The following is a 24,499-nucleotide window of genomic DNA, read 5'->3' as shown; positions in this document are numbered from 1 at the left end:
TGTTCTTATTCTGTAGAATTTTATAAATATCTCTTTCAAGGAAATGGTTGACAGTATTTATAAATCGCAGCCATTTTTTGTCGTTATTTTTTTAATTTCAGATAAGTTTTCATGTAACAAAATGTAGACTTGCTTAAAATCATCTTCGAAAAAAACCATTATGATAAAATCAGCTGAATCACCGGTTATTATGAATAGTGAATAGTGAAATCCTGTCCAAGGTTGAGGAGCATGTCAAATAGTAGTTTTAGTAAGTTTGTTGCTGTGTAACACATTTGTTTTGATTTGTTTTTCTTTTATTGTTTTGTATTATACACAAATCAGGTCGTTATTTTTCTCATTTAAATTGTTTTACATTTGTGTGGCTTTTATAGCTTACCGCGATATTGGTTTCAAGTGATCATTGTGTTAGACCTAACGGGGACGGTTATTGTTTACTTCTATGTCATTTGGTCTCCGGTGGAGAGTTGACTCCCACATCTATTTTTTTTCTTATTTTTATAATGCATCATGACAAATACAAAAATAACATAAACTGACCAAGTCTTTGCAATGCAACTTTAAATGTATTGTTAAGAATTTCACCTAAATATAGCATGTGTGACAACCAAAAACAATTTCAATCAGCTGTTGTATACACTTAATATTGTGCAGATACAATGCACATATTTCTTTGTTTTAAGATTAAACTTTTTGTTTTACAAAACATTTATGTCATTGACATACGTGTGTATTATACACGAATATAGATATCAATACAATACGTACTGATTTATAGCATGTAAAGCAAATTTTATGGTAAGGTATTCTTTTGCAAATAGGTTTATATTATCGTTCTACGAAATTAGGTTTTGGTCCAGTTTATGTATTTAGTACAAACTTGAAGTGTTTTCGAGTTACAGATACCCTTTATGTTCCAAGAATATCAGGTCAGCCAAATAAATGCGATTTTTGCACGTGTTTCTAAATAATTTTGTTTGTCTGAAAACATCTTAGATCATCTTAAAGATTGTTTATCTACCTATTAACTTTAATTAATATAAATATATTTATTATGTTAGAGAAATCCTCGTATATACATGGATGGTGATATTTTTTTGAAGAAAGATATAGTTTGGATTTCACTTCTGTCCGTCCGTTATTTTCCTAAACAACTACAAATCCCATATGTCGTCTATGCAGTTATGTTAGATTGTGATATAAAAAGATAACAATGATACAAAATCATGCAAAATATATAAAATATTAAACCAAGAGCACACGATACTGCCTGCCATATCATGCATTTTGAAATTGTCGCAAGAATTAAATGGAATATTGTTGATTGCATTAAATCAAAAGTCAGTAAGATTGTCCTTTAGAAAACAGAAGAACAAAATAAGAGTAGATATTGATTATGACTACAGAAGAAGACTAACATTGAACCTCGTAAAGTTTAATGCGAGGAAGAAAACAGCCATGAAAACAATTCATGAGAGGATAATAGCATTTTCATGAAGCACTCCCCGTCTACGTTTCCCATTAATGCATATATTTAGACGCATAGTAAACGCGACAGAGGTTAAGGAAAACTCTCACACTTTTCCTTTATATATATAGCATGAGTTAATCTGCCTTGCGCTTTTGCTACGGGGAGACTGAAAAGGGGGAGGAGTAGAGATAGGACTGTGTACAAAAATCAATTACAACTTAGTATACGATTAACTATGTTGAAAACTCTATTGACCAGATGGCTATGCATATAGAAATAATTTAGTGATAGGAAATAAATACAGTAAGAACCAATTTGCTTTTTTTTTTATTCCTGTACAATCAAAGATCATCAAATCTTGTATATCACAAAATATTGATTTACTTTGATTTATAAGAATATTCAGATGTAGTTAAACCCTGAAATACGTATCGCAAGATTTGAAAAAATAAACGTTTATATTTTTCGTGCATGCTCCATCAATCGTCCATATTGGGTGTTTATTCCGCTGTCAAACCGTCCCACTTCTAAGAAGTATATTAGAGCTTTTAAACAAAAAGTTATTCTAGGAAACTATTTTGACAATAACCTAAGTTCATACTTTTATTGTATTCCTATTCTACTATTTATTCACTGGAAGTTCCTGTACAACTTGGGAACATTACGATATGTTCTGAAACTGGTTATAGAACGACTGACGTATTTCTAGACCATGTAGATCCCCACAAACAACTTCTAAATAGACAGGAAATGTAACCAGAACACAAAAAGTAGAAAATAAATGTCTCCCATGTCTATTTCTTTTCGTCTTTTACACTGAAAAGAGGCTTGGCAAACAAAATATATATGTTCAACAAGAGACTTTTGTCCCATTAATTTAGCGAAAAAGCTAAATGGACACTTAAAAATAATTTTGTTAAAATATGGGATCTCAAACCCAAATTTATTAAATCCACACTTTTCTGTGTAGGATGGAAATATTTTTAAACGTTTTCTTTAAATGAAATATAAGTAAAAATTTTGGGTGTAAAATAAAATAAGAGGAATAAAACTGTAGGGCCGATTAACTTTGAATTTATTTTACACTACTCTAGGTCCATGTTTAAGAAGTTGTTTGATTTTTACTAACATTCACAATATCACAACTTCATGGGTGGAATTTTAAGTTTCTAACATTTTTTTTTAACTTTTAACCAAGTAAAAATGTCTTAAAGTTTATTGCAAGTTGTCCTTTTTTGTATATTTCTGCATCATTGTTTGAGTACCCCCACACACACAAAAAAATAATTATAGGAAAGATCATTTTAAACAAAATCAAAATTAACTTTTCTTTCAAATTGAGATAAATTCAAAACATTTTCATTTCGCTGTAGTAAGCTATAATTGGTCTAGGGTTGACAAAATAACAAAATGTAAAACACTTTATAAGAAATAGCCAATGGAATGATCAAGTCTCCGTTTACTATTCAAAACCTAGTGGGTTTTAACAAAATTAAGATTTTGGTTCGTGCGTGAAACTTGTGTGTAGGAGAAATTGATAATGTCCCTTTCTTATAAGTTATATCAATGTAAACGAACAAATAAAACGGATTTCTAAAGACGTTCCAAAATTTTCGACCCAGTAAAATTTGCGCGAAAATTCGCATACTTTACATAATAAGTGTATGTTGAATTTTTATTCTAATTACTTATTTACTGGATTGAATTCAGTTATTTATATATATATAATGATATATATTTTTGATTGATAGGGAGTGTTGTATAAATGTGTACACTTATATATTAGGGACAACGTAAATGCTCATAAATTTATTTATTTCTTATCTGCATTTTGATAAAAATTGTATTTGAAATTTGTAATTTCCATACGAAGATTTTTTTTTATTAAGTTGCAATGAGATGACAGCAGCTGCATAAATGTGCTTGAACATATACGACCTTTAACAATTAAAAAAGGATATACAAGGAAGACATTAAATGTCTTTTAGATCAAACGAGAGGTGCTTTCATGCATTCGTTGATATTTGTATCCAATGAATTACTGGTATATGAATGAACAGTAAGGTACACATAATAGGCAGCAATCAAACAACACAATTTATTTAGCCCTAAAAGAAGTGTATAGGTGATAAAGCGGTCTTCAACTATGACTAAGAACCCTCACCTTATGACCGTATACAACAATCTCTAAACAGATCCGAGTCTAGACATTTAAGTTCAACAAAGACTATCAAATATGTGATACTAACTCTAACATCCTCAATAGAAATACACATGAATGAACAGAAAAAACTACATGTATGATTTTGGGACCACAGGCACCTGTCTCAGTTCCCCCTATATTTAAGGTATGTAAAGGGGGTCTGAGAAAAGTCCTGTGTTTTGGACATAAGGACAAAGATTGCTCATAATTCGAAACTATACCAATTTATATTCACATTTCAGATGTGATAACATTTTTTTAAAGCTGTTAAATTATTCCTGTCACATTCCTGATATCTTAAAGTGCTTTTCAAACACTGGTAATGGGGACCAGAACTCTTTCTTCTGTGCATTTCTTTTGTTTGATTCATATCAACATTTGACATAACACAAAACATATACACAAAATAATGATAGGAAATGCCGCATCGTCCTTATTGAAATGGTGTGTTGTTATATATAAATTTCAAAATATTTCTGAAATCCCTAAACTGTTAAACTATATGCGATATTGTACATAAAAAAACTAGTATAAAAATGTTATGCTAAATAGCGAATCGATGGATACACCTACGACTACATGTACTTTTTAAAGACTACATGTACAAAGGGAAATAATTATAATCATGGATTTTATTTGGCTGTGATCTGGTGGTTTACCGATACGCCAAGTCACACATTCAGGAAATATTTCAACCATAAATTTACACATAATTAATAGCTGAACAACAAGTGTTCGAAACCTGTTGCTACTATTAAAGATCTAGAAGCCATCATACTCTATATATATAAGCTTTACGAGAATTTGGATTGAAACGAAAAAGTTAACCAACCACACATTTCAAAATAAAAATAAAGGTTCTGATGAAAATTGTCCTTTAATTTGTGACATTTCAACGAAGTATGGCTGTAAATTTCGCCGGAGAAGCATTCGAAGATCTGTTGCAGGACAATTTCTATGTTTTATATTCCTTTGCCAATAGAACGTTGTGTGATTAGGCACATTAACGGTCTGTAAAATATAAGCGTAAGTCTATTGCTTGTTGTTTGACTGAATTATATGTTAATGATTTACTCTAACTGGTGGCTTCATGTGCTCGTGTGCAGATACGTCTCAAATATCGTTCTTTATAAATCAAAGATATATATTAAAGTGCGAACGACGCGCGCACCTGCTTCTGTAATAACCTTCACTAGGATTAGTCGAGACCAAAGGTTAGGGGAGACAAAATTGTAGTGAAACATTGTAACATGGATAGCAAAAGATTTGAGGTTAATATGATTGTTTGACTTACCACAATTATACTCAAAAATAAAAAAAAATACGAAAAATATTAAGCACAAAACATAAAACATGCTCATTATTCAAATAGAAGTTATGCATTTGAATTTACAGTTCATATATTTATTATTTAAACCATACCACCACCTTTGGAGACTAGTGGTCTAGCAGCGGCACCGACTCAGTTGTAGAGGGAAAATATAGGATTGCGATTTATATGACTGTCGTTCTTCTAGAAAGAATACAACATAATTTCTTTTCCAAATTTTGCGTTCTAACACTGATATAGAATGATCACTTTCCTGACAAAACTGTACTGAAATGTGGCTTAACTTATTCTCCATCAATCAGTGTCACCAATGTTACTGAAAACAAGAATGTTTGCCCATGAACATCATCCATTTTTTTAATATAAAAAATGTCCGGTACGCAACACAATCGTATATATAACTAGATTTGTAATTGCTAGTAATAACGGATGGCACCCTTCCCCTATTGCCAGGATAACAGCAGCCATTTTAAAAATTCCAAAGTCAAAGACCAGATTTACACATGCCTATTAACATTTTTGTAAAGTTTTAGAAAGATTGGAGCATTTTGAAAATTTTGAAATTTTTCGCATTTTACCAGTTTCCATGGTAACGGCAGCCATCTTGGTGGTGCCAACCCTTATTTGCAAATCTGCACATGGTGGTTAACATTATTGTTAAGTTCCATTAGCATTGGTCCATACAGTTACGAGAAATTGCCTGGACAAAAAAGTGGAAGAAAAATAATATTAAAAAAAATAAGAAAAAAATAAGAAAAAAAGAAACGAAGAATAACAATATGTCACCCAAACTCCGTTAGGGTGCCATAATTAAGATATTTAACCTGTCTATTACCCTGACCGTGAAAGGGCTGTAAAGCCAGTCAAGGTAGTTAAAAGCTTCCATGTGTTGTTGCCTGTGACATTGGCAAACATGGACATAGAGTAAATACACATTATAACGTTTACATTGACCTTTTAATAGGTTTGATAGTACAACTAAGTTTGCAATAGTCTCTTACACAATAACAAAACAGTACCAAAGACACATAACGGTCACAATTTTGCGAGAAAGATGATAGTCAACAATGTAAAACAAGCTTTCAACCTATATAGAAATATGAAGATGTGGATTGAGTGCCTATACGAGACAACTCTCCTTCAATGTCACAATGGTTAACTGTTAGTAGTAAACAATCATAATTCAAAGTACGGCCTTCAACACGGAGCCTTGGCTCACACTGAACAAAAAGCTATAAAGGTTTTCCAAATTGACTAGTGTAAAACAATTCAAACAGGCAAACCAACGGTCCTAGCTATCTATATAAAAAAAACGAGAAAAGAGGCACATACAATATATTGTTTGATGGGACTTGTACTTAAAGTTGATCATTAGACCTTGTTATATTGTTATTGTTAATTTTTTATCAGATATTATGCCTCAAACAGCATTCATAAAGGGATGCTACCGTTTATTATATTTTTTTCTCAAATTTTACAAACAATTCTGTAAGTCATGTGAAGGAAATTGCAATTGTACTTTGGATATATCATAATTTCATATTTTCTTTCCAACCATCATCAAACATGGCAGCAACCTTACCAAAAACAAAATTAAAAATTGATACTAAGCAATCATTTTTTTTTACTGAAAAAAACGGATTCAGATTTAAATTTAATTTCCGTGTCATCACATTCAAACATGTAACAAGATTCACATATTAGAATACAAAAAAAAACAATAAAGCCATAAGCAATTTATGCACAAATCTAGAAAGATTAATGAGAGACTTTTAAGATATGATATATATTAATTTCTTGTACATCTACATGTAATATTTACGTTAACAAATTTTATGATATCATACATTTATGATTGTCATCTTGAACTATGGGGTTGATGACAAAACCGACATCAAATATGGCTGTTACCATTACAAAAATATCTGATTATTCAAGGGGGTTCTGAACAAATGTGACAAGTGTGACCAATTTTTAAGAAATATACTTAGAATCTCTTTAAAAATCAACGGAAGATCTACCAAACATCAAATATACAACTGGTATTGTTACTTAGATATACATTGGTTGGCAAACAACTCAAGAAAGTGTTTAATGAAAAGGACCACTTGTGTTTAAAGTATATTTGAATGCATTAAACATTTATTCAAGTCATTAATAAAAGCTTGAGACCTTAATCGCCAGTAGTTGACGTTGGTTTTTCATGTCCTCCATATTTGTAATTTGTCAATTGTTTTGTTTTCTCTTTTGAATGGTTAAATACACTGTTCATGTCGGGGTCTTCTATAGCCAACAATAAGGTGTGGATTGTTCTCACTTTTGCGTACGGTGTGGTTTAGTTGAATACGCCTATTCAAGTTCAGTTGAACTCTGTTGAATAGTTGGTTGATTGAACAACAGTAGAATCATAAATTAGATTTGAAGGACATTTCCTAATTAAACTAGTTTCCTCTTTATAGAATACCATCTTATAAACCCGGTCTTTTTCCATTACACACCCCTTATGTAAAATGAAATTTGTGTAAACTCTCTACCAGTGCATTATTTTTCTATCCCTGTTTTAAAGTTTTAGCAATACTTAGCACCATGCACTGCACACAAACGTATGTCAAACCAACTGATAAATGCATTTTCAATCTTAATTTCCGTAATGCCATCTTTTTTTGAAAATTGTCGGACCTATGTGTTAGTTTTTTGACATTATAATATTATGGCTTTTGAGGAAAACTAAAAACGAAAATTGCCTGACATTTTTTTTTATCTTGAACGCATTGGAAACAACATTAATATTTACGAAAAATGTTTGCACCGTATAATATCTGTTGTACTACCATGATGAACAACTGGTATTTGCATGCAACAGCAGTCGAAAAATTATGATCTGCAGGAGGTATCATATATATTAAAGCGATTATAACTGACTGTGCATATATGCTTTACTCATTGTTGAAGGCCGTAAAGTGACATTTGGTTGTTAATTTCTGTGTCATTTTGTCTCTTGTGAAGAGTTGTCTTATTGGCAATCATACCACATCTTCTTGTAATTATTGAGTATTTATATGATTACTGAATTTGATTTTCCCGATAAATTTCCAATGTTTAACATATTTTTATTTATGGAACAGAACATATCAAAACTTGACAATCTGTTGCTTCAAACGTTTATAGAAAACCTTTAAAGTCACTTGTTTATGATTTTTTTTCGCGAATTTTTACATACATATCTTTATATTAAATACTGTCTTTTAATAACTCAGGAGAGCACATGGTGTTGTTAATCAAAAACTTTTACTTACTTGCAATTTTTTTGAAAAAAAATTATCCTGGAAACCATATTCTTTATATAGTAATATTTGTGGAAACAAAAGATGTTTCGGTAAGTGTAAAATTTATTAAATAGTCTATTGGAATCTTTCTTTCTTACTTAAACTCTTGATGAATTAATGAAAAAATCATGACATTTTTACTTGAATTATTTTTTTTGTAGATGGTAATGTATTTTTTGAAGATAATAGTAATAAGAAGATGATGGCATTATGATCATTATGATAGGGATTGTTGTCGTTGTTGTCATATCTTTGGTCGAAGTTTTTTAAGCAGCTTCAATTAAAACAAACACCAGTGTCAAAAACTTGATATAATCCTGGGTCCGCATCTATAAATATAAACTGTTTAACTAAAAATAAGCTTCAATTTTTATATCTCTCTCTTTATATTATCACTGAGTATGTATAAAATACTTACCTATTTCCAGCATTAATACTGCTACATTTCCCTGTAAAAATTGCACTTTCAGTTTCCTTTAAACCGAAGAATTTGAATTGCAAAAGTATTTACGAAACAAGTAAAGGATTCGCCTTAAATATTTAATGTCATCGTTATATAACATAAAAAACCTAGACACGTTTGCAGCATATTGCCATGCTATTTATTTCAAGTTAAAATAATGATTTGTAAATAGAAAGATTGACATCAAGACGAAGTTTTGGAAACAACCACAAATACAATGGACAATTATTGATATAAATAAAATTGAGAATGGAAATGGGGAATGTGACAACAACCCGACCAAAGAGTAGAAAACAGCCGACGTCCACCAATGGATGTATCATTACATAGAGAAAATGTCGCACCCGAAGGCGTGGTACAGCTTGCCTATGTACTAGTTCAGTAATAATAAAGGTTTTTGATAATACATAGTTGTTATAGTGTAAGATTTCATAAACACGCTTAGAATTTTTTTCAGTAGATGTAACGATAAAGGAGCTTTTCACGATGCCCTTATAATATTTTAGAGTAAAGAAACAGACTTATAACACATATTAGCAAAATTCGACAATAAATTCTTTTCAAAGATTAATAGAAACGGATAACATGTGTTTTTTTGCAAATGCCAAACAAGCTTCTTATGAACACATGTATACATATATACATTTTGTATTTTGAAGATACCATACGGAATTCTGCATTCACGGGAGTACCTTTTTAAATTTCAAATGATCGTATAAAAAAAGGGAATTCCAAATACTATTATTAAACAAACAAGCATGGACAATTCACAAAACAATTCAATAGAGAAACCCAACGACCTGATTTATGTAAAAAAATACATTAAGTTTGTCGAGATACGGTATATGTTTTGTAATCTTTTGTACATTATTTCTCTATTGTTACAACTGTGGAAATTACAAGACATATTTCACAACGGCAAATAAAAGCACGTAGTTCGATATCTTTCGTCCCTTCTATATTTAAAGATTGGTCTGTTTGATACATTCACCATGCTATAAGGACTTCGTTGCATTCATATTTTGGACAGTTTCTATGTTAATCCAGTCATTAATTTTTACTATAGTTACTAAACAACCTTTACCAAAATCATACATATGAATTTTCTGGCCATTTTCATGTTTCAAACACCCTTATATAACCTTTGGAAAGTTAATTGGCTAATTTCCCCAAAATTATCACACACTAGGTTTAATTTTAGCAAAAAATCTGTCAGACTAATACTTAGTAACAGCCCATCAACTTCATGTGCGTAACTTTAGACTGTAATAACACTATTTTGTATTATTCATGGTGCCCCAACTCCTCGTTATGGCCCAAACATTTGTGACATAATGCCCGGCCCCTCTGTCTCCCCTTTTCTAAGCATTGTATATTCAACTGTTTCTTAACTTGAAACTAAATGAAAATCATTTGAAAATGACTTAAAACTTCAATTGAGGCTAAATTTGGTATTAAAGATAAAATTGAATAACATGAGCATTTTCAATCAAAGCCATTATCCTATTTGAAGTCGAGTTTACAATTCTGTTGAAAGTTGTCGGATTATGGGTTGTGTTCTCGGAACATTCATTTCAGATAGAAATATACACCGATTCAATAGTTTACATGGAAGCTTGAAATTTGCAATATTATAGTTAAATCTCTTTTTGTTATTAATATATTAATTTCATGAGGAAATGAAGTAAAATATAAAAGTTTCTTATTAAAATAGCACAAAAATGTACTGATACAACAGGTGCCATTTACATATAGAAATATGTTAAATAGCTTGATGTGTTTGAATATAACTTTTTCTGTTATTTATTTTGTACATAAATGGATTTCTCTTTTGAAATGGTGTACATTTTGTCATGTTTAGGCCTTTTATACGATATAGCTTTGGCTTATTGACGATCTATAGTTGCTTACATCTTCTTGTCTTGGACTTAGTTGGAGAGTTATTTCATTGACAATATTGCCACAGCTCCTCATGTTATTTTCACGAAATATTTTTTTGAATCTTTACATGTTAACGTATGGACAGAGATTTTTTTAAATTGTATGAATAGAATCTGACTTTCGAAAATTAGTTATATTTCTTATTTTATTTTGTTGCATATCAATTACTTATAAATTAAAAGAATGATATATTATTCTGTGAATATGGCAGAATGACAATTTAAACAGCTTAAAATCTTTTCATCGAACCCATTTCAGGGAAATAAAACTCTTCATAAATCTGATAAACGCCATATGGCGTGAAAACAGATCATGATAACAAGTTAACACGTGTAAAAATCACAATGGAAGAAATAGCAATTTTGACTTAATCCGAAAATAGCCCGTTGACAGCCTTGCTCATACGAATTCTCACCACCTTGTCCTCAAGTTTATTGTAATTCTCAGATTGGTCTTTATATTCAAATATCTCTATAATAAATCCTACTTCCTTTTTAAACAGTTTTTTATATAACTTTCATAAGGTTGCAAATATTGCAATGTACCGACTTTAAATACTAGTAGGGGGCCTAGTTGGCCGATTGGTCTAAGTAGTAACTACTGTAATAACTAGCCAGTCAACACTGATGTTCGAACTGACTCGCTCGTGCCGCTGCTCTCGACTTCAATCTTAATTGACTAGGATTGTCAGTTTTCCTATCGAAGGTCGGGGGTTTTCTCCGGGCACTCCGGCTTCCTCTACCAATAAAAACTGGCCGCCACGAGATATTCAAAATGTGGTTCTTAAAAGTGGCGTTAAAACATAAAAAAACAAAAACAACAAATCAAACACAAGAATATAGCGAAAGTTGAGGTGTCTTCTTTGCGCGGTTCAGATAAACAGAAAACTAAGAATAAAGTAACATAAACACCATGATTAACCGAGGACTGATTAAATTCAGTTGAACCGGGTTTTGAATTAAAAGCTTTCAATATTAAATAGAAATTGATTTCCTATTGACGTTCCGAGTTTGTTTGTTGTTTGTTTTCGGTTTTCGGTTTTTGTTTGTTGTTTTATTTTATGCTTGTGTCTTAAGTATATGGATATGAGTTAGTTCCATGTGTAATATGCTATTGTCCTATATTTTTTGCGTTCTTGTCTTTTATTTTTGCTAATATGCTTTGTCTATATGTTTCTTTGTTATCTGTACCTTTACATCCCGTTATTGTGTTATTGTACCATGGTAAATATTTCTTTACATATTCATTTCCTTTTAAAATGATTAAAATAATAACACCACGTTGACTGCTTTACCTATATTATGACATTGTTGCCTATTATGTTTATTTGTTTTGTTCACACTTCGTTTTCAATTTAATGGAGTTCTATGCTACTGTCATACAAGTGAGAGGTTTATCTAGCTTTAAACCCATGTTTAATCCAACAATTTGTACATAAGAAAATGCCTGTACCAAGTCAGGAATATGTGACAGTTGTTGTCCATCCATTCGTTTGATGTGTTTGAGCTTTTGGTTTTGACATTTTACATACTCTGTGGTTTAATTAAGGATAATAACGTAGAATGAAATATATTTATATACACTACAAGGACAACAATAGCCACTTGATCACATGGTATATAATAATACTACACACAAATTAAATATATGTCCTTGTAAAAAGATCATTCGACAGTGTTTTAACAGTGTTATTGTAACAAAACCGAGTATAAAATTGCATATGAAAAAAGTAAAATCACAAAAATACTAAACTCAAAGGAAAACTCAAAACCGAAGTCCCTTACGTAAAATGCCAAAATCAAAAGCTCAAACACATTAATCGAATGGATGGACAACAACTGTCACACATTCCTGACTTGGTACAGGCATTTTATCGTATTAACTAAGAGTATACACTAATTGAAAATGATGATGCTATAGGTCTGCTTAAGATTTAAAGAATTGGAAAACAAAGTCATAAATTTTCTCTTTCCTAATAAACTGGCAAACCGAGATAAAGATGATGTTTGTCTTTGTGATGTTAATTCAGAGACTTTAAAAAAAATAATGGAAAAAGCCTCGAATTCCTTTATTTTCGCGTTCTGTTACCTTAATAGAAGATGTCCTCTCATTAAATGATTCAAAGTTTTGTGAGTATGTTGATTGTACGGGGCGCCGAATGGGACTCTTGTGGTTTTGTACTCAAAATTCAATTTTGTACGGACAAAAGTGACTTTTGTTCAACAAAAATGAGTTCAGTTTAACAAAATTTGTATCATACTACAAATTTGAAATTTTGTCATACAAAATTATCTATCAGCGGACAAAAGTCACTTTTGTCATGACAAAATTCATTTTTGTTACACAGACTTGACTTTTGTTACCTAATTTGAAAATTGAGCCACAAAAGTCAATTTTGTATTTAAATTAGTTTAGTTTGGTTTCTGTGAACTAATTTGCATACAAAATCGACTTTTGTTACACAAAATTGACTTTTGTTACACAAAACTTACTTTTGTTACACAAAACTGACTTTTGTTACACAAAATTGAGTTTTGTTACACAAAATTGACTTTTGTCTCAACAAAATTGACAAAATTGACTTTTGTCTCAACAAAATTGACAAAATTGACTTTTGTCTCAACAAAATTGACAAAATTGACTTTTGTCTCAACAAAATTGACAAAATTGAATTTTGTCTCAACAAAATTAACAAAATTGAATTTTGTCTCAACAAAATTGACAAAATTGAATTTTGTCTCAACAAAATTGACAAAATTGAATTTTGTCTCAACAAAATTGACAAAATTGAATTTTGTCTCAACAAAATTAACAAAATTGAATTTTGTCTCAACAAAATTAACAAAATTGAATTTTGTCTCAACAAAATTAACAAAATTGAATTTTGTCTCAACAAAATTAACAAAATTGAATTTTGTCTCAACAAAATTGATTTTTGTCTCACGAAAGTCAATTTTGTCTCACGAAAGTCAATTTTGTCTCATAAAAGTCAATTTTGTTGTTACAAAATAGAATTTTGTCATCACAAAAATGAATTTTGTCGTCACAAAATTGACTTTTGTCTCAACAAAATTGACAAAATTGACTTTTGTCTCAACAAAATTGACAAAATTGACTTTTGTCTCAACAAAATTGACAAAATTGACTTTTGTCTCAACAAAATTGACAAAATTGACTTTTGTCTCAACAAAATTGACTTTTGTCTCAACAAAATTTACAAAATTGACTTTTGTCTCAACAAAATTAACAAAATTGACTTTTGTCTCAACAAAAATGACAAAATTGAATTTTGTCTCAACAAAAATGACAAAATTGAATTTTGTCTCACAAAAGTAAATTTTGTCTCACAAAAGTCAATTTTGTCTCACAAAAGTCAATTTTGTCTCACAAAAGTCAATTTTGTCTCACAAAAGTCAATTTTGTCTCACAAAAGTCAATTTTGTCTCACAAAAGTTAATTTTGTTTCACAAAAGTCAATTTTGTCTCACAAAATTGAATCTTACCGTACACAATTGACTTTTGTGATTTAATTTCCATATCAGGTAACAAAAGTCAATTTTATATGCAAATATGTTTATATTTGCATACCTTTAAGACAAAATTGACTTTTGTCATGACAAATATGAATTTTGTCTACAAAAATGAATTTTGTCATGACAAAAATGAATTTTGTCTACACAAATGAATTTTGTCATCACAAAATTGAAGTTCTCACAAAACAAGTCTGTAGCACATAGTTTTGTAAGACAAAAATGATTTTGTTATGACAGAATTGAATTTTGTACAAAACCACAAGAGTCCCATTCGGCGCCCCGTAGATTGTGCATATCTAATTGAATATTAAGAAAGGGTAGCACAGTTAAAGTTATAGGTATGATTAATATTTTGACTGACATCGGCCCGATGTCAGTCATCCACTGACATTGACTGAAGCTTAGGATATAAATGTTTCCTCTATGAAATCTATCCATTTCTATGAAAGATCTTTCCATCAGCAGCATCTATATATAGAGTATTTAACCTAGTTAAGAATGTATTTAGGTTTAAACATGCTCTATAAATTTCATTGATTATCAGAATGTTTAAATTGAACAACCAAGTCGATACTATATTTAGGGCAGGTTGACATTTCATTTTCATTTTATTGATAGAAGATAGCTGCTTATATGGAAGTTCTTGAACAAAGGATTTTTAATTGTTAACATTGTCATCTTTTCGCGATTTTTACACATCGTATTTTAGTTTTATTGATGCCACCAGTGAATAAGAAGTTCTGACCGTTCCAGAGCTTATGATTACCCACTAATATGCATACATCGTCTTGCGATTTCCTAGTCATATCTTCTGATATCTGGGTCATTTTTATCAAGATTTTTTTCCTCAGTTTTCTTTGAATTATTCTTCAAATCAAGTCCATTCGGATACAAAAGATGTCAATGACATCTGAAAACAGGATTGTTGAATATAAAATCATGAGCAGTAATTTGAAAGAGTAATAAGAATTCTTTTCTTAAAGATGGACTTATATTCATTCTGCTTTTTTACAAGAACAAAGACAAGGCGACTGGTATTGTGTATATTGGTATTGTATACCAATAAGAATACCGAATATGTGTTTAATAAATTATTTAATGTAATTAAATCATGTTATATCTACCAAATTCTTTCTAGATTCACATGACAACGTTATTTATTTTCATCAATGTTGCTTAGTTTTAAACTCTACTCCTTAGGAATCAAAGTTTGTCTCTGCCATTTCCAATACAAATAATTCTATTCAAAGATCATGATATAAGTTGGGATATGAAAAGTAATACCAATAGCTTCTTTTAAGATTAATAACTTGTTAATAGTTGTCAAAACACCTTTAAGTAGAGTCAAAGGTCTTACATTATTAAATATCGCTCATAGTTACATGTATCTCTATAGTTTGAAAATTACATGTATGATTATTTATGCTTCCCTTTGATGTTTGTCTGTGGATGTTATATGTGTCTCTTTAGTTTGGAGCTTACATAAAATTGAGAATGGAAATGGGGAATGTGTCAAAGAGACAACAACCCGACCAAATAAAAAAACAACAGCAGAAGGTCACCAACAGGTCTTCAATGTAGCGAGAAATTCCAGCACCCGGAGGCGTCCTTCAGCTGGCCCCTAAACAAATATATATTAGTTCAGTGATAATGAACTACAACCATACATGTAAGCTCCATGTTACATGTATGTTTGTTGATGCTTGTTAGATGTTAGTCTATGTATGTTATATGTGTCTCTTTACTTTGGAGCTTCCATGTATGGTTGTAGATGCTTCTTTTGATGTTAGTCTATGTATGTTATATGTGTCTCTTAAGTTTGGAGCTTACATGTATGGTTGTAGATGCTTCTTTTGATGTTTGTCTATGTATGTTATATGTGTCTCTTTAGTTTGAAGCTTACATGTTTGGTTGTAGATGCTTCTTTTGATGTTAGTCTATGTTTGTTATATGTGTCTCTTTAGTTTGGAGCTTTCATGTATGGTTGTAGATGCTTATTTTTATGTTAGTCTATGTATGTTATATGTGTCTCTTTAGTTTGTAGCTTACATGTATGGTTGTAGATGCTTCTTTTGATGTTAGTCTATGTATGTTATATGTGTCTCTTAAGTTTGGAGCTTACATGTATGGTTGTAGATGCTTCTTTTGATGTTTGTCTATGTATGTTATATGTGTCTCTTTAGTTTGGAGCTTACATGTTATGTTGTATACATAGGTGCTTCTTTTGATGTTTGTATATGTATGTTATATGTGTCTCTTTAGTTTGAAGCTTAGGTGTACGGTTGTAGATGCTTCTTTTGATGTGTGACAATGTATGTGACGCGCCTCTCGATATTTTTGTTTGTTTGGATCTTGCATGTTTAGTTGTATATGCTTGTGTTAGATGCGTGTTCATACATAGATTGCATTTGAACTGGTTATATATTCTGAAATTTATCACTTCATGTGATACGTCAAACTACATGGTATTAGCACTTTCAACCTCTACTTCATTATTAGAAATAGAGCGATTTTTCCCCATTTTTTACTTTGTCTGATAATTGATTTCGTTGAAATTGGATATACTCAATCATATTTATATAATGTTTTCAAAATGGTCACTTTTGGAATGATTTCTCATTACATAGTTGTTTAAAGTTTTACTCACACTAACACAAAGATGATATATACCAACATCTCCTTGTGACAAATGAATACTACAGAAGAAGCATGATCACAGAGAGGTCATTATGAATAGGACATTAAACTTATCCTATTTCATCCCTGTCCGAAACAACAGACTTCTACAACTTCTCTATATTGTTGAAATATTCAATTTTGGCTTATTGTAATAAAAAAAAAATTGTAAGGATTCGATATAATCTAATATTGGTTTTTACTAAGATATCGGTTACTATTGAAGTGTCGGTTTGGATCAAACTTATACCATATGACTAATACTGTGACAATAGGATGAAGTTATAATGCAGTTTCTAGTATTCTTTTTTGGTTTTCCTTTTTCCTACATTCTTATCGTACCTTCCATTTTTTAACTCATTAATCATGAATGCACGAATACAGAGATGCAAATTGACTTGGTGGCACATTTTACTTATATACATTGTTACTTTGTGTGTTAGTCCATAATAAAGGGAATTCCGTAAATCAATTCTATGGTTTTTCCGCTGAGTGGAGAACATTTTGATGGATATTCATTATCTAGTTTAATTTTGCTTACTGCTTAACATAGTTTGAATAAAATGTAATATAGGGAACTGTATAAATGAAATCAATATAGATTGATACGTAACTAGTTTTATGAGCACATACATCTGTTTAGAGTCGGAATTATTTCAAGTTTAAGTTGTTCTGCTCATCCTTATTCATAATTATGTTTGCATATACGCTCATAAGCAGATTTTATATATGCACACATAGCTGTCAGTAACTGGTAGTCCTCTCAAATATGTAATTGTTGTCTTTTTGTTGTTGGGATGTTCAAGTACCCGGCCACGTCCACTTGTATTTGTAGTATTTGTATTTTATCCATCTCATGAGTGTAGTCTTTTTCAACTGATTTTTATAGTTTGTTCTTATGTTGTACTGTTACATCACTGTCCCAGGTTAGGGGAGGGTTAAGACCCCGCTACAAGTTTGAGCCCGCCACATTCGGTATGTATGTGCATGTCCCTAGTTAGGAGCCTATAATCCAGTGGTTGTCGTTTGTTTATGTGTTACATATTTGTTTTTCGATCATTTATTTATATCTAGATTAGGCCGTTAATGGCAAGTGACGCACTGTCCACACTAGGGACTACATTCATTAAGGGACGACAATTGTGGTCTCGGACCAGTTGATGTTTCGGATGATTACATCAATTTGATTGTAAGACAATATTCACGTGGTGTAAAAAAGGGATGTTTTATTTTCAATAAAATTCGTGACTGTACATGCTTTCCATGACAACATTTCAACAATGCATAGAAATATTTTAAACAAAACGAACGAAATGCGTCTTTTGTAATTTTATAGGACTGCAACGGTGTTGATCTTGCGCACATTAATAGCATTAATGGCTTCCTGCGCTTCACACAAATTGCTTTTATACCCATATTAAACTTACAAAAGAATCACTTAAACTAAAATGTAAGCTCAAACGTAAAGATAAGCTTAAATAAAAGCGACATTTCTATGACTTAATCTATTTGACGAAAACTCCATATAAATTTACTATAGGCAAGGCCATCAAGGTTTTTTTTCCATATGCGTTACGACTTTTCCTTTCTTATATACTGGTATGTTTCAGGAATATTTTAGCACTCTTTTGTACGACGTGTTTACGATTGCTTTGTTTGAAATTTTGTTTTAATTATATATATCATAACGGTACTTAAAACTCAAGTGTTTTCTTGTATTTACCTTTTAACGTTTGATTAAAAAAAATAAAAGGTGTCTGAGGTCTTATACTGACTTACTTTAACCGTGCTGCACTGCAAGTTAGATACCACATCTGTCAGTACTTGTTAAATTATGCATCTTAATACATTGTTTTGTTTTGTTTGATTTTGTTTGTGTTGGTGTTTGGTTTTAAGAATACTAGTACATATAAAATATCTTGTGTTGATGACAGATTTTGATAACTTCTTAAATTCTAGACGATTTAGTAGCTTGACGTTTTAGAATTTTGTGTGGTTCCTAATTAGGCACTTTTCGTTTTAAGTTTTCGTAGTTCAGTATTTTTGTGATTCTGCTTTTCACTAAATAGGAGCCGTCTCTTTGACGTATTTACTATATCTCCGTTACACATTTTAATGGCGGTTTTCAATGCTTTTGGTACTGTGTAACATGCATCGTTATTCATCACTTGCATGCGATATACGTTTTGATTAAAGTCACTGTAAATATCACTGACGACTGTTGCGTCGAGACGCATTCACGATGTGTACTTGCCATTATTCCATTAGTTTTGTTTCTTCAAAATACTAGTTTGATGCGAATTGGAGTGTTGAAGTTGGATAGATTTTTGTATAGTGCTTGTGTGTCATTTGTCTTTAATTAAAACCTTAATTATGGAAATAATCTCAATATCAAAGTTTATGTGTAAATAACATAAACAGATCTTAATTTTGTATTTTATAAGGCTGCAATAAACTTTTAATGACATAGGAAACAGATGTAAAACTATCGAAATGTGTCATATTAACTATGATTTTTATGTTCAGTATTAGAAGGCTGTGTTCATATTGCTTGATTTTAACTGAAATTTTAGACTCAATTTGAATTTGAAAGATTAAAAACTTTGTAAAGTGATAGGAAATACAGAGTGAGGAGGAGGAACAAAAAACGGAATTTATTTAAGAAATGGCTGTAATATTTTTTCTGTCTATGAAGAAATAACATAAAAAATTTGGTGCACACTGAATAACGCGCGTAGCGGGTTATTTAATAGTGTGCACCACATTTTTTATGTTATTTCTTCATAGACAGAAAAAATATTACAGTCATTTCTTATAATTTAAATCTAAATTCCATTTAAAACCGTAGAAAACCATGAAAAAACGTTGATGACGTCACGGTCACATGACTTAATTATGTCTATGGACTCATAACAAAATAACGTCAGCCAATCAGAAGACGCGTTACATCCAAAATTAAATTATTTCCGAGTATTCATGTTGACAATACATGAAAATTATAAACAATTGAAATTAATTTCTATTCAAGATAGGATCCCTTGTCATGAATAAATCGACCATTTACTTTACAATTGAAAAGACAAAAAACATTTCATAATATGCATGAACTTTTTCAACTGGACGTTGAGCAAGAAAACAAAAACCCAAAAAATCACCTCTACTATTAAAACAAGTGATATATTTACGCGATAGTGTCATTGAATCATAGGCTGGGTTCTATAAATGAATTTAATTATTAGACAATTTTTTTCAAACTAACCAATAAAAATCTAATTTTGGGTAAATGTTTCATTAAAATATTTAAATAACTTTTACACAAGGACGAATGTTAAGATAAATTATCGATGTCCATTAAAGTACCGAGGCTAAAATAGACAAATAAGTCAATACATAGCAATCGAACGACATCGAATCAGAATGGGACTAACAGGTTTACATCCTATACCAACATGTGCATGCGGATATTCAGAAGCAAGAATGGCAACCATACAAGGACAAACCGTATATCAGCAGATAGGCAATCATGGACATGTTTGATAAATGGCAAAGCTAAACCTAAAAAAATATCTGGGAAAACATTTTATTTCAATTAAGTTAGAGAAAGTTAGTCAAGAATGGCTCAGACGCAGATCAAAAACAATTTAACAACCTTCTTGGTATCTAGATTTTCACTATTTAAAAAAAAATGATTGTTGATAAATGATTGTCTGTTAAATAGTTAAGCAGCTTAATACCAGAGTTTCCACTGGTAATATTAGTATAGTGCTGACGTACATGGTCACGGAATCTAAATAATATTTACTAGATAATTGCACTAGTCCAAACATCTTCTGAACATAATAATAAAAAAAAATCATTACATATCAGTGGGTAAGAAAGTTCATTTCCTGATCAAATTAATATATCAAAATTATCATTTTATGAGGGTTTTCTGAAGAAGAGAACCGTTCCGGAAGTCAGGAAAACTTTTACTTTGTTCTGTGGTAGGGATTGCCCACCCTGTGTTTTCTACACACATAAGACGCATATATCACATTTTATGTATTAACTACAAGCTTTCGTTTTTCCGATGAAGGAAGCTACTCTAATCAGTGTTAAGAATAGATACCGGATTTGAATCATCACTGAAAATTACAAAGTTTTGTGCTGATTACAGAACAATATCTTCAGAATTAAGCACCGTTATTATTACGGATTTTCCTTTTTGTGAATGCTGTCTATGTCTCTGAGACAAATTTATCAACAAAAAAATACCGAAATCTTTTATTTAAATAATTGAAAAAGGAGAAGTCCATTAAACGTGACAAAATCAAACGTTAGACTATACTAACAAACGGAACGAATGGAAAACAACGTTCTAATTCCTGAGATGTATTGCACGTTGTTGTATGATATTGTTTTATCGCCCGCTTCTTGCAAGATTCGTATTGTATTTGTATTCCTTATCTCGATTATATGCCGGAGGGTATCACCAACCCAGTAGTCAGCACTTCGGTGTTGACATGAATATCAATTATGTGGTCATTTTTATAAATTTCCTGTTTACAAAACTTAAGAATTTTTCGAAAAACTAAGGATTTTCTTACTGGAATTTTGGATTCTCAATGCTCTCCAATTTGTACTTGTTTGGCATTATTACTATCTTGATATGAGCGTCACTGATGAGTCTTATGTAGACGAAAAGCGCGTCTGGCGTACTAAATTATAATCCTGGTACCTTTGATAACTATTATCTAAGGCTCTTTTGTGATCTTTAACGTAACAAAAGTAACACGATGGGTTTCAGTCCTCTTTTTTAGGGTTCGCGTTGCTAAATAAAATGTTTAAACTCTTTATGCTTTCGTTACTTCCAATACTTTCTATATTCTTTTCGTAATTTTAATACTGCCAACTTGTAGTTTTTAATTTCTTATTTCAAGGACGAATCTGTAGTTTTTAATTTCTCATTCCAAAGAAGAATCTAATCGAAATTTCAAATTTTCTCTGTTTCCATTCTTATTTGGACCGCATATTATAAGCTTACTGCATAATTGTATTAGTAATTTCAGTACCTGATGTTAAAACCATGACGGACACTCTTGGTAATTCCTTTGCATTGTAACTATCAGATGCTATTGTCATTGATTTAAATGTTTGAAATTTGAAATTTTTGATGTTTGAACAAATTATTTTAGGATTATTTCAATTAAATTCGACTTAAAATCTATTTAAGGAATATGAAACATTTATACTCTTTAGCAGGCCTAGTTAGTGCAGCAGAAAAGGAATAAAAATGGTTATTTGTAAACTAATCAACAATTCTTTTTCCATGGTAGAAATATGAAAAAACCACAGCATGTGCTCTATTTCAGTCATGGTTATTTGAACTTCCTCTCACAGGCCTGCATAAAGTCAACATATGTGATTTGTTACAAGTATTTGTAGAGTTATGCTCCTATAAAAGGTGAATGATCAGACATCTTATTGTTCGACCATGCCAGCTATACATATGTTTGATTGAATTAATACTAAATATATAAATAGATAGTGAAACCTCTCGCCAAGTTTATAAATAAGGAAAAGAAGAACATTTCCAAGATTGTACACGATATAATTGTAAAAAATATCAAGAAATATTTTTTATTTTCCTGCTCATTCCATGATCATTTGTCTGTTTTAGTAAACGTCTGTTAATATCTTTAAATACAAGTTATTGAATATTATTTTCATATTGTCTATTTTGAATTTAAGCTTATGCTGAATTTTCAATAATCCTGATCTTCTTTGGAAATTTTCTTACAATTGCGTATCCATGGAAACTTTCAGAATTATTTCATCTTATATTGGACATTGTGGAATCTGTATAGAGCGACTATTCTTCATTCGGTATTCATTATTGTACCTAAAATCTAGAGTGATACAATAACCAGTCTTCGTAGTAGTATACTGCATAGAAAGATCTACTACTTCTTTAGGTTAGAGTATTCAATATAAAGCCATGTAATAACCTCTTTAATCGTTTCCGTCTAGGACCAAATAGTATCCATATAAAATGATCCGTTCTAAAGCATTTTCTACATATTTATTTGCTTGTTGTCCAATTGGTATTTCCATATTTGTCATGCCATCTGTTTAAGCGTAATTCATATTTGACTTTGCCTAGTTTTGAGAGTCGATTCTATAGTTTTTACTTTTCATTGATTAACGATTTCAGCCATATAAATTCTGATTTCACTGGTTGTTCTTAAATGATAATTGCACATGATGTACTTATTATAGTAAGAGCCTATTGCTTCTCATCATTGCTGTTCATTTCTTCTTTTGTAATAAATGTTTTTTTTACATTAGTACAATACTCTTTTCCTGTGGTATATTACTGTAAATTAGACGGTTGTTTCATATCCCTGACTGGATCTGGATTTGCATGGCGGGTGACGTAGACAGTGTATTAAGATACGATTATCATATCGATATACTTGCTTCACTCGTTTTGGATTTCATGGGATTCCCCTATAGTTTTTTCTCTCTTTCTTAGTTTGTGTATTTATATAGGATTACAGTATCTCAGCATTGAGAAATTGGTAAACTTGACAATTGCTTTGTTCAGGTGATCATGAAAATCAAATATGTTGGGTTTTTTTTCTAGGTCTTATTTAAAGTAAGATATTTAATAATTCTACAACTGTCAAGAAATAGAAAATATTTAAATGACAAGAACATATGACTTGATTGTTTTCTGATGTAGACATGGAGAACAAATATTCTGTGTTCTTACACACAAACGAAATAAGACAACGAACTATCTAGTCTTATTGCAGAATGGGAGATGTACATATCTAGGAGATAATCAATCAAGTGCATAGTACCAGTATAATCTAACAAAATGCAGCTCGTAGAAGATTGATTTTTCGTCATGATATAAAACATATGCATATTGAATATTCAACGTACTCAAGTCCTTAGTTGGTACAACAGCTACTATTTTCTATTCTAATTAGACAAGAAGTTAATGTATTATTAAAGATTATTTGAAAATGTTTGAATGAAGACCAGGATTTTTTTAAATTTTAGTTTTAATATCTCAATTTTATTCGTGTCATATTTTTAGGTTAATTCATTTTCATGAGGCTGATTCTTTCAAAGTAAACTAATTTTTTTTAAAACTTTCGAATCAGTCATTGTAGAAAATATTCCGCTCTGTTAAGCGTAATTCCTTATATGTTATCCTCATATCAAACTAGAAGATGAAACTCTCCTAAAACCACTATACACTCTACAGAAATCCTTACAACAGCGCGACAACTATTAATCCAATACATTGATGAGATGCACTATCTGCGTTAAGATGCAGATATTTGAAGAAAATGAAACCGTGACAGCCTTGTAACGAACTAAATTCTCGTATCGACCTGTGCTAGATCGATATTCATATATAGAACAATCAATTCTAATTACTTTCCTTGTTTGCAAAGTACTTATAATAGACTGTGCCAAACACATCCCTATAAAACTGTCTTTATTACGCTGACCATTCCTCTAGAACTGAGAATTGCATCGCAGAATATCAATATTTATTC

General features: G+C 30.8%; 1 protein-coding gene across 1 annotated transcript in view; it reads left to right on the top strand.

Annotated features, from left to right (window-relative positions):
- Positions 1 to 24,499, top strand: part of LOC134712112 (uncharacterized) — a 33,589-nt gene that overhangs the window by 3,856 nt on the left and 5,234 nt on the right. The gene's annotated exons all lie outside the window — the stretch shown is intronic.

The sequence above is a fragment of the Mytilus trossulus genome, chromosome 3, assembly GCF_036588685.1.
Source record: "Mytilus trossulus isolate FHL-02 chromosome 3, PNRI_Mtr1.1.1.hap1, whole genome shotgun sequence".
Classification (NCBI taxonomy): Eukaryota; Metazoa; Mollusca; class Bivalvia; order Mytilida; family Mytilidae; genus Mytilus; species Mytilus trossulus.
Note: the sequence above shows the minus strand (reverse complement) of the source record. Positions and strands in the feature narration are given on the sequence as shown.